The sequence below is a fragment of the Haliotis rubra genome, unplaced genomic scaffold (assembly GCF_003918875.1).
Source record: "Haliotis rubra isolate DU_JTF1 unplaced genomic scaffold, ASM391887v1 Scf359, whole genome shotgun sequence".
NCBI classification, from domain to species: Eukaryota; Metazoa; Mollusca; class Gastropoda; order Lepetellida; family Haliotidae; genus Haliotis; species Haliotis rubra.
Window position 1 is genome coordinate 534,621 of NW_025767034.1, and position 12,138 is coordinate 546,758.

The following is a 12,138-nucleotide window of genomic DNA, read 5'->3' on the forward strand; positions in this document are numbered from 1 at the left end:
GATAATAATAAAAATGTCAAAAATAGAAGCGATAATAACAACTCAAATGATGATGATGATTCATAACATACCTTGAAAATCTCAATAATACTAGTGATAATAACAACTCAAATGATGATGATAATGATGATTAGTATGATGATTATGATAATGCTGAGTTTGTTGCTGCTGATTATGAAGATGATAATGATGATGATGGTGGTGGTAATGATGATGATGATGTGATGATGATGGTGATGGTGATGATGATGATGATGTGATGATGATGATGATGATGATGATGATGATGATGTGATGATGATGGTGATGATGATGATGTGATGATGATGATGATGATGATGATGATGATGATGATGATGATGATGATGATGATTCATAACATACCTTGAAATGTGTGTGTGACCTGACAAGAGGTTACATGTATTAAATCATAATTATTCATATGATCCGCAACACTGACATCAGCGAGATTTAGTCCATAACTGAAACACGAAATATATGGTTTTCAAAAACCGCTTGGTCAGTGTTTTTCAGACAGGATTTATTATGATGTCCGAGCTTCAAATGCTAAGTCTGCGGCTTCGGCATATCGTGACATTTATCATAAAACATTGAATATCAGACAAACAGCAATTTGTAAAATCGAGTATGTGTCAAAAGAGTGAAATGGATGATAGCCATTGAAAGCATTGCTGACAGGACGTCAGCCATAATGGAATGAGGTCACAGGGGTCGACTTCAAACATAACCTTGACCTTGCTGGTTGTCAAAATTCGGACAATATTTTGGTGAGAAATTACGTTTAAATATTCCGTTGAGCTCACTCGTCAAATTCCATTAAAACACGACTTGGGGCGTTAGCAAACATGGGGAAAAATTCTCTTTTAATTATGCCCCAATTTCTTTATACATCCCTGGGTACTCAAGGAGTCCTTAGGGTAAGAACGTCAAACACATGTCTTTTGACGAAAATAGTGAGGGTGGAGGAAGAGGTACCCCCCGTGAGAAGCCCCAGATGCGACAACGTTGAGGGAGGGGTGTCCCCCTAGGTAGTTTGCTTTTCAATGAGTTTAATTACAATGTATTACATTAAAATGTCATTTATAGGAGACGTCTACACAAAACAAGGGAGAACGTTTCTAAAACCTGCACGTGAAGGGTCCTTGATGGTGATAAAAACCTAACGCCAAATAATGAGTTGTGTGTGTGGTGGTTTTAAATTTAGACAAAGAGTCGTTACATAAAGGTCTTTGTATGAAACGGATGCATGAAAACAGAGAATGATTCCCAGTAATCACTTTCATATGAAAAGTAAAAACAATTTAAATGGTGGGTTCATATCTCACAATTGGAACATACTGTTTTGGCTTCAATGAAATTTTATACAACTTTGTTTTTAAGTTTTTCGTTTGAAGTTTCACCAGAAAGCACGAATCATAATCATTGGTAGTTATAGAAAAGATCAAGTATAAAAACGTTCGTCCAAAGTAACATAAACATTTCGATGTATAATGTTACCTATATACATATACTGTTGGTACAGTTAGAATACTGTTGACTATCTTTCACAGATTTCTTGTAACTTTGAAAATTGTTTTTGCGCTTTTTATTTACCCAATTTGGCCTTCGTTTGTGCACTGTGATGCATAACTGAATTATGAACTTAACCGTTTCCAATTATAGCATTTCCAGCTGTGTACAAATTACGTTTTAATACACAACGTTACAGAATGAAACTAAAAAAAGATGTCAAGAGAAAACCCATGAGTGCCTACATTTGAGAGTTTCCAGATAACAGGCTAATTATTATTTCTGTAACAACATTTTAATAGAAAACATGAACGCTACGCATTATTAATATTCTTCTTGAGTACGATATTTGATATAATGTTTCCGCGATCATAAAAGTTCTTGACCTGCATGATTGACCTATTAATTACAATTTTGAAAATCCTTCCGCGAAGTTACACTATTTCTAATAATCTTGAGATATCGAAAAATATTACCACGAGGATTAATAACGTAGAATTATTGAACTTTGTAATATTGAAATTAATATGATATCCAAGCAGCATCTACGACGAAAGCTTCCGAGACATTATTCCTCGTGTGACGTCCAAATATAAAATACTTAAGTTTCCTATGAGGAGAAAATCTGAAAATCTGTTCTTGGGAAATTTCAAAACCCGTCGCCCTGATTGCTTCACAAGTGACTACTTAAGCGAGAAAAATGAGATAATTATGTGAAAACCCCTCTTTCTAGTCTCCCCATCACTGCTTGAGGAATATCCCCCCATCGTGCCAGCGTCTTCTACTTGTGGGAAGAGAGAGTGATCGAATTTCATTGGCTATTGTGTCCTTCAAGGTCGGTGTTTACGATACATCAGCAGCTTTGGAAGATCGGGCCTGCCACTCTCAGACAGACCTGATCGAAACAAGACAAGTTTCAGTTCTAGAGGGAGAATGGAGGCTCCCGGTTAAAGAAAAAAGAGATTTCGTCAAGAGGCTTGCGGGTGCGAGGTGCCGACTCTTCACTTGGGGAGAAAGAGCCTCCCCACTCTTTTAGTTGTCACTAACACAGGTGATACAGGGCATGTTGAAGATGACTCAAATCAGGAAAGAAATGGTTTGAGAATGTATCCGTTATTCATCCGCTGAAGTTAGTGTCTTTGGTTAAAAGTTTATTTGACTTGATTTTGTTTGGTATTGCTTAGGTAAATTAGGATTTCGTTTGACACTAGTCTCAATTGATATGACTCACGATGAGGTCTGTAACTGAGCTTAAATACAAAATATTCGATTGTCACGAAGTATGTTGGGTCGATTTTTATTTTTAGTGAAATTTAAGACAGCGATACATATCAAGTATCAATTTGGAGAGAGAGAGAAAGAGAGGAGGGAGGGAGAGATAGTGAGAAAAATAAGAGAGAGCGAGAGAGCGAAAAAGGTAGTAAATCAGCCCATATATTCACTATCAGAGAGAGAGAGAGAGAGAGAGAGAGAGAGAGAGAGAGAGAGAGAGAGAGAGAGAGAGATATGGATTTACCCCGGTGTTTGGCAATATCACAGCGGGGGATAACGGCTTATTAGCATTCACAATACATATCAAGACATTGTGGTTACATTGATATTGACATTGTAAGGGTTATTTGTTACACCTCGTAAGAACACAGATACACACTGAAGCTAAAACGCGATTTATCCGACCTCCTCTTAATGTAATTAATGTAAAAAAGAGAGAATTAAGAGACGGGTTCACTTTAATCGTAAGTGAAACTGCACTTCATCAGGGAAGAAGCAGTTGGGGAGAATTTAATCATAGTGATACTCTTAACAGGTGCGTTCGCACAGGCGAGTTTTTCAATTCTCTAAGCTCTAATAAATTTCAGTGAAGTTCTTACAATTCATTTCAATCGAATTAAATGTACATAAAACACGTGTGACAATCTAAACCACTACAATGGACAAAGTGTTTTATTCCATTATAAGTCCATTCATATTAATGATTTGCGAACATTATGCTACAAATATAAAACGAATTGTGTTGATAAAGTTATAAAAACCTGGACGCCCCTTTTCGTTACATTACTTCGTGTACAGAAACAATGGCCACTCCTTTCAAACCAACATGGAGAACTCGTTCACACTCTTGGTTAGTGACTCGATCTTTGTTCGGAGGCAGTAGACATGAACAAATTTCACGGACTAAAAATATATACTGTTTGCACGACTTTTAATCTATTTGGAAGGAAGTCGGCCATGTTTAGAAAATGGTCTACTTTACCAGAACCCTATCACACCCTAGCACCTCCGCCTCGCGCATTGTTTTAGTGCATCAACCGGAACTGGTATGTTTTGTTACGCGCATTACGTCAGACGGGCAACATGGGTCGTCAGTTGATGGAAAACAGGGCGGTTTTCCTCTTAGCGGTGGAATTTAAAGGCGAGATATAGCTGTACATCGCCACCAAAGCTTTGCTAATCGTCATTATCCCTGTGCGATAACTTGGAAAAGGGACATTAAATTCGTATAATATTTTAATAGAAACATCGCCCCTGAAAGGGCAACAAGTACAGGGCAATGTACATAGACGGAATAAACCCGACAAGACGTGGATACCATTTACACACGGTACAACCAGAATTGAAAAAAACCTTGCCTTGGGAAATGATGTTTTTTGTCTGTCTACTGAGACAAACCTGTCACTAAAGGCGTGATGCGAGGTTCAAATATGTTATAAATAAACCAAAAAGCTGGAATCAATATCAAACGAAGGAAGGTAGCTGAATTGAGGTGGAAAGGAGATATTTAGTGACAAGTCGGTAGGGTTTAGTCACACTCGAGAGATTCGTTATACTGCTCGCTCACAAAGAGAATAATACATAGTGGTTTAACGGTTCCAGGATTCCGTGGCCATACAGTGTTAATCTTTTTATAGAGCTTTTTTTATCGGCTTAGTGAACGTAAATGTAATTGTTTCAGTTTTTATAAATAAAATAAATAATGTCTTTAATATTGATACGACTGTCTTTCATCATGTATTGTGTTCTTGTTGCAGAAGGGCGATGGGGTCACGCGGAAGGCCTGGGTTATATTCCCCAAATGGTCTCAAATGGTCTCTACAATGTCTAAAACACATATCTGATGTCCCCGACCGTGATCCTATTGGGATCGGCGATAAACTGAACTCACCCGCTCACGCTTACATTGTCCGTTAGCTCCGTGCAGTGTTTTTATGTGACGTTTGACCAAAAAACATGTTTATTCTTCATTGTGTTAATTGTCAAAATATATCTGGCTCAAAGAACTGACAAACGCTGTGTAGAATTTACAAAGTTTATCACTATACTTTCTTTTTCATAAAATATTACTGTACTGATGATAAAACTATTTAGATAAACACAGGTGTTCACCATAGGGACTAGACAAGATTTTGGACCACGAAATATTTTTCAAATGTGTTAGTGAGTGAGTGAGTGAGTGAGTGAGTTAGTTGGGTTTAACAATGCATTAATGAGAGAGTGAGTTTAGCTTTGCGCCGCTTTTAGCAATATTCCAGCAATATCTCGGCAGGGGACACCAGAAATGGGCTTCACACATTGTACCCATGTGTGGAATCGAACCCGGGGCCTTCGGCGTGACGAGCGAACGCTTTAACCACTAAGCTACCCTACCGCCCATGACAATGCTTTAACACGCAATGCTTTGACCGGCATTGCGTGTTAGGAAATATTTGTGAATGTTGTTGGCCTTGGATCTTTACTACTTTTTGCTGACAAACCTGGATCCACACAAATCACTGAGATTCGAACCCACCCAAGGGACGCAACTCTGCACAGCACCTCTTAGACGAAAGAGCCAAACCTAGTCTCAGAGTGGTACCACGTCGACCATGCGCAGTATACATCACACGACACAACATGTGACAATGACAGTGAAGAACGATTCCATGCATGCCGCACAAACACGTTGTCAAATACTTGTATTACAGAATCTGAAAAGAGGCCAAAACAAACGTGTCTATTAAGTGAGTGAATATATTTTTTAGTCGTTTACACACTAGCTGAAATAGTAGAGACCCATGAAATATATTTTTCAAAAAGTTATATTTGGATTATAAAAGTCGTAGATATTACATAGTTAAAAGAAATTAAAAGGTGTCACGTTGTTTTGAGAACGGAGTACGTAAGAACTCACTTTAAATGTACCATTAGTTCGAGTGCCATGATATGACAAGAAGGGGCAGTGGGGTAGCTTAAAGGTTAAAGCGTTTGCTCGTCATGCCGAGGACCCGGGTTCGATTCTCCATATGGGTAACTCTGTGAAGCCTGTTTCTGGTGTCCCAACAAGAAAGCACTTTGCTTGAATATTGCTAAAAGCGCCGTAAAACTGAACTCACTCACTATCACCAGAAACTGTGTACCTGATGACAAAGTTCTATTGTATTACTCGTCCCCACGAAGCGACCTCAGCACTAACACTATCACAGGACTATTTAAAAAAATTAACAACTGCAGTCATAAATATAAAGGAAGGCTATATTTATTCTTGGTGGTGGCTGGGATTACAAAAATACATCTGTTTGTGAAAATACTGGATAACAGTTATCTGTCCTCAGTGTTTTGGAAACCCCCTCAGCGTCTACTTGGGAAGCCGGGGGTTCTGACAACAATGTTTGTTTCCTTGTAGATAAAAATGGCAAGCTGTGAAGTGCTGTCTGAAATAATATTTTCTCTAAAAAGGTCCAATCCCCGGAATATGAAATAGTCGGTCTGAAAGATCGCCTTCTGATACGGAGCCCAGATTTGCATCTGAGAGACTGGGCCCCGTTCTATAAGTGATTCTGTCAGGAAGGTGAGGTGAGGTGAAATTGGGTTTAACGTCGTTCTTGAGAATATTTCGCTCATATGACGACGTGCATGCGTGTGTATGTGTATGTGCGGCTGCTTATACTAGCCCAGACTTAAGCTGGTTTTATAGTGCTAGCCCACTGAGATACCATGCCTCAGTGAAGCATGAATACCCCGCTCAGACACATTATACTGACTCTGAGCCAACCAGTCCTTGATGGACCCATTAATGCCGAGCGCCAGGCAGGGACCAACAAGACCATAGTTTAACGTCAGGGATCGAACCCGCGACCTTCCGCTCTCCGGGCGGACGCTCTAGCCACTACACCACGGAGGCGGTCCTGTCAGCATGTCAATCGAACCTCCAAATCTGCCTTCCAGTCCATTCAACCATACCATTTTTCTTTCTTGTTGTGATGGTATAGCTCTAAAACAGGTCTAGATTTTCCAAAATTTTACTATCCATTTGGTTTTTAGTTTAATTTAAATGTGGTTATTTGTTCCTTTGCAATTTATATATGTTTAGATAATATGGGCCAGAGTAACCATAACATTGGCGGTCGTTGAGTTTAGGTGAATTTGTCGAACACGCTGTTGGTAATTGTTTACGACACCTCTTGGAAGTGATCAAGACACCGCCTTCGTAGTGTAATGGTTAGAGCGTCCGCCCGGGGAGCGGAAGGTCGTGGGTTCGATCCCCGACCGCGTCATACCCAAAGACGTTAAAATATGGTACTTGTTGGTCCTTGCCTGGCGCTCGGCATTAATGGGTACAACAAGGACTGGTCGGCTCGGAGTCAGTATAATGTGTCTGAGTGGGGTATTCATGCTTCACTGCGGCATGGTATCTCAGTGGGCTAGCACTATAAAACCAGCTTAAGTCTAGGCTAGTACAAGCAGCCGCACATACACGTACCCACGCATGCACGTCGTCATATAAGCGAAATATTCTCAAAAACGACGTAAAACCCAATTTCACCTCACCTCACCTCACCGAACACCTGGTGTCATCCCTATACACTGGAAGTGATTCGTGAGCTTAGCTCTTGAAATCGTCGGCCTGTTTCTCTCCATGTGATACAGACATTCACAAAAATGGGACGACCCTCAGCCGATGGTATTTTGAATCATATACTTGCTTCTGAGTATGTGTCTTAGTGAGTGCCTGAGTGAGGTATAAAACTTTTACCATAATTGAAATCACACAACGAAACTATGATGCCATCTCAATGTGAAATTTAAGATATGTCTTAGGCTTAAACGACTCTTAAAACCATCGAGCTCAAATATGGAGTTTACAAATAATTCGGATAAATCCGGCACTCAAACCCACATTCTGACGCATCTAAGAGAAGCAAATCTGCCTACATTGTGATACAGACATTTGGTCATCCATGCCTCCTACGGAAACAAGACGGTAGTATGTAAGAATATATTTTGCAAAAATTGTTAAAATCTAAAGTTTTAAAATAAAACAAGACTAAATGATGCTTTTCCTTCTGCGCATTAAGCTCTCTTAACGCGGAAATATTTTCATGCCATCGTACAATGTGATATTCATCGATCATATCTCTCATTGAACAAAGATTATTCTCAGAAAATGATAAACGGGAAAATATATTTGTGTCAAGTTATAAAATAATATTCAAATTGATAAGTTTGTTGAAATAAGATGTACACATTCAAACCTAGATTCCTTCAGTGCGTATTCGTGTACTACTAAAGCATAATATGATGCTTTTACAAGCTGCCATTGGAAGTGTATATGGATTATAAATATGAATATATGAAATCTATACAGTTTATGCTTCTCTGCGGGCACATTTATTTCGAATGTGAATTTTGATAGATTTATTTATTACAGAAAATTCATTTATTGTAACCTTGAACCTTTTGATACAGAGCCGCATATTAAACGCTTCCAGCTTAAACAACGTGTGAAAGAGCGCGACGGTTCACTGGACCGGCATTGAAATGGCGCAGATGGATTGGCCAAACTGATGAAATAGAGCTTTTTGTTAAATATGAGTTATGAAACGGACAACAGCTGTTGGAGATCAATAAGAGGGAATATGCACGTAAACAGCGGTATATATACAGGTTTCGATATTATAAAAATGTTGGTAAGAAATAGAGGTTTTCAAAATCATGTGTGTAGCTGTGTAGAGTTGAGTCGTTTGGACGTGCCAGAAAGTGTCGAATCCCAGATTTGGTGAGTTTAGGTTTTGTAGGTTTGTCAGTACAAACCGTGCTCGTTGTTTTTTTGAGAATGGAAAACGTATACCTGAGGAGACGTGATATGATTCAAACACTGTTTAGTGAGTGAGTGAGTTAGTGAGTGAGTGAGTATGGTTTGGTGCCTCTTTTAGCAATATTCCAGCAATATCACGGTGGGGGACACCAGATATGGGTTTCACACATTGTACCCATGTGTGGAATCGAACCCGGGTCTTTGGCGTGACGAGCGAACGCTTTAACCATTGGGCTACCCTACCGCCCCACAAACACTGTTGAAAGCAGGGTTAAACTAATCTCCCTCACTAACAAACTGAAAGCAAAGTGGTCCTGGTATGGAAGCCCGCTAACTAGCTTTACTTAGCTGAGAGCTTCAGTAGATGATGAGTTCGAATCCCAGAATGGTTCTGATTATGACTGTGGGTCTGCCCATCCCTGTGATCGAGGGTGTTGAATTAAACACCACTATTCCATGTCACCCAAAGTTAAGCTGACATTTCCTGGTTTAGCTGAAATAGACCTCAATCCTTCTATCATGAGCTGTCTAAAATAGTGTTGACACCAGATATGCACAGAAAGATTACTGTATAGTTCCTCACCTTTGGGGGGCGGAGGGGTAGCCTAGTGGTTAAAGCGTTGGCTCGTCACGCCGAAGACCCGGGTTCGAATCCCCACATGGGTACAATGTGTGAAGCCCATTTCTGGTGACCCCCGCCGTGATGTTGCTGGAATATTGCTAAAAGCGGCGTAAAACCAAACTAAGTCAGTCAGTCAGTCCTCACCTTTGGCACCCGTTACAAACATGAGGCAAGTCCAAGCCAAATTATCACTTAAAAAACAAGGGGACACATTGTACAAATCAAATAGGGAATTGCACGGGACACATTGTACACGTCAAATAGGGAATTGTACGGGACATATTGCACAAATCAAATAGGGAATTGCACGGGAGACATTGTACACGTCAAATAGGGAATTGTACGGGACATATTGCACAAGTCAAAAAGGGAATTGCACGAGATATATTATACAAATCAAATAGGGAATTGTACGGGACATATTGTACACGTCAAATAGGGAATTGCACGGGACATATACAAATCAAACAGGGTATTGTACGAGACATCTTGTACAAATCAAATAGGGAATTGCACGGGACACATTGTACAAGTCAAATAGGGAATTGCACGGGACACATTGTAAAAATCAGATAGGGAATTGTACGGGACACATTGTACAAGTCAAATAGGGAATTGCACGGGACACATTGTACAAGTCAAATAGGGAATTGCACGGGACACATTGTAAAAATCAGATAGGGGATTGCACGGGGACATATTGTACATGTCAAATAGGGAATTGCACGGGTACCTCAATTTGGAAATGTTCTTCATGCGACTACCACTGTGATTACACCATGTGTTCATAAAAAGATAACTCCATCTTTGGCACTTTTCACAAACATGATGCAAGTGCAACTGATCACTTAAAACAGTTTTGTCAAGGCGTCAAATGTTCTTCTGGTATTATGTTTTGACCTATTTACTGAGACCTAATGTTGGAACATGCATTCAACAACTTCTGAGCTATAGTCGGTTGACGTCCATCGGAAAAGCTTCGAAAAGACCCATCCTAGATGACATCTGAAATGGCATGTAGCCACAACAGGACTGGGCAGCTGAAATATTGGACATGAATTTAAAGTTGGCTATTGGAGAGTTGAAGTAATTACTATTTGTCATTCAGTCTAGTCATACAGGATCGGGTGGTCAGGCTCGCTGACTTGTTTGACACATTCCAATTACGTAGGTCGATGCTCATGTTGTTGATCACTGGATTGTCTGGTAAAGACTCGATTATTAACATTCCGCCGCCATATAGCTGGAATATTGCTGAATGTGGCGTTTAACAACAATCAAACAAGCATACAGTCTTGTGGACAGTGTTTGTCTGAAACATAAGCACAGATCGTAATATGAAAAATTGCGATGGACAAGAATACAGACATCTCAAATGCGAACACCTTTATGCGAACACCTGGAGGCATTGAGATAGAGATGATGGAAGAGTATGACATGCTGGCATTCTTTCTTGGTGCCAATAACAATTATATTTATGAAATAACATGGCATTTTACTATTACAGAATTCTCAAAGTATTTGTATAGACTAAAACATATCTTCAATCGCCTGTGGTAATAATCTAGCCAATACCTGATTGTAAATAACCTGTATATATTTTGGGAAATGTTCCCATATTCTATGTATGTACATTTATTATATAATATATATGTGTGTGTGTATGTTTGTTGAGTATTTGTTAATTATATAACCATGATGTTTTGAGGATCTTCGGACCTATCTGGAGGAAATAAAGACATTCATTCATTCATTCATTCAAGACATGAATGTGCGGAGGTGCTAGCTGAGATATGCATGCGTAATGAATGGCGTATGCAGGGTTTCATAAATGAAGGAAGGCATGTGTGCGTACAACGTTGTAATGGCAAATATGCAATTTACGAGACATATTTACGAAGTCGTAAGTCAAGGCATTCGTCCGCTACAAATGAGGTGTACACGATACGAGTCAACTTACGATTTCGAAAATGGGGTACAAATGCGATGTTACGTATGCTTACGAATTCGTAAACGAGGGTAAAACATACGACGTCACAATACGAATATGCTACGTGTGTAGCTGACGTTACGTGTTGGTTTAAACATATTTCATTCAGATCAGAAATGAAAAAGATTGGCAAACAAGCCTAACTGGCTTATATTAATGCCGCTCCATAATAAATGTACAGGTTCACATTTATATACTCAACAACAAAAAGTTGAGACCCCCCAATTGTCAATAGTAAAATATTTAATAGTCCATATCATGATTCATATAATTCATATAATATTGAAATTCGTATTTAATATTCATGCCAATAATGGTTGTTCTTTAACATTTTGTTGAGTAATATATTTGTTGAGTTATTTACATAGTGTTGTACATAATAATTATAACAAGCCTTGAAAACAAGAACAAGTTTTCTCTGAATGATAACAAGCTTGGTTGTTAACAAATTACCTTAGTTTTGTTTCGTGGCCAGTTGATACACACAAGAAAATAATAGAAACTACAAATCTTTTATGAATCATATCGTGTTGATGTAAGAATGAATCCATGGACTGACTGTAGAATATCCATATTCGTCTGATGTGATACTGAGTTATCACCATTAAGCACATCCCGCAGGGAGAAACCTTTCACATAGAAATATGACGTTACGTTTTCGACGTAATACTATGACGTCGTGGTTGCTGGGATATTTATGACGTCGTGGAGGTTAGATACACATACGGCGTCATAAACAAAGGTTCCAGCTCACACATATTAAAAATGTTGATCTTTTCGTTGAACTCTGTGGACATGACCGTGACACAGGTCCAAGGTCACGTGTAAGGTCACAGTGAAGGCCGTCATCACAGTATTTGCAAACCCGTGGCGCCATGAACAGACTGACGATGCGATGACAACTACCGTGTCGTATTCCTGGAA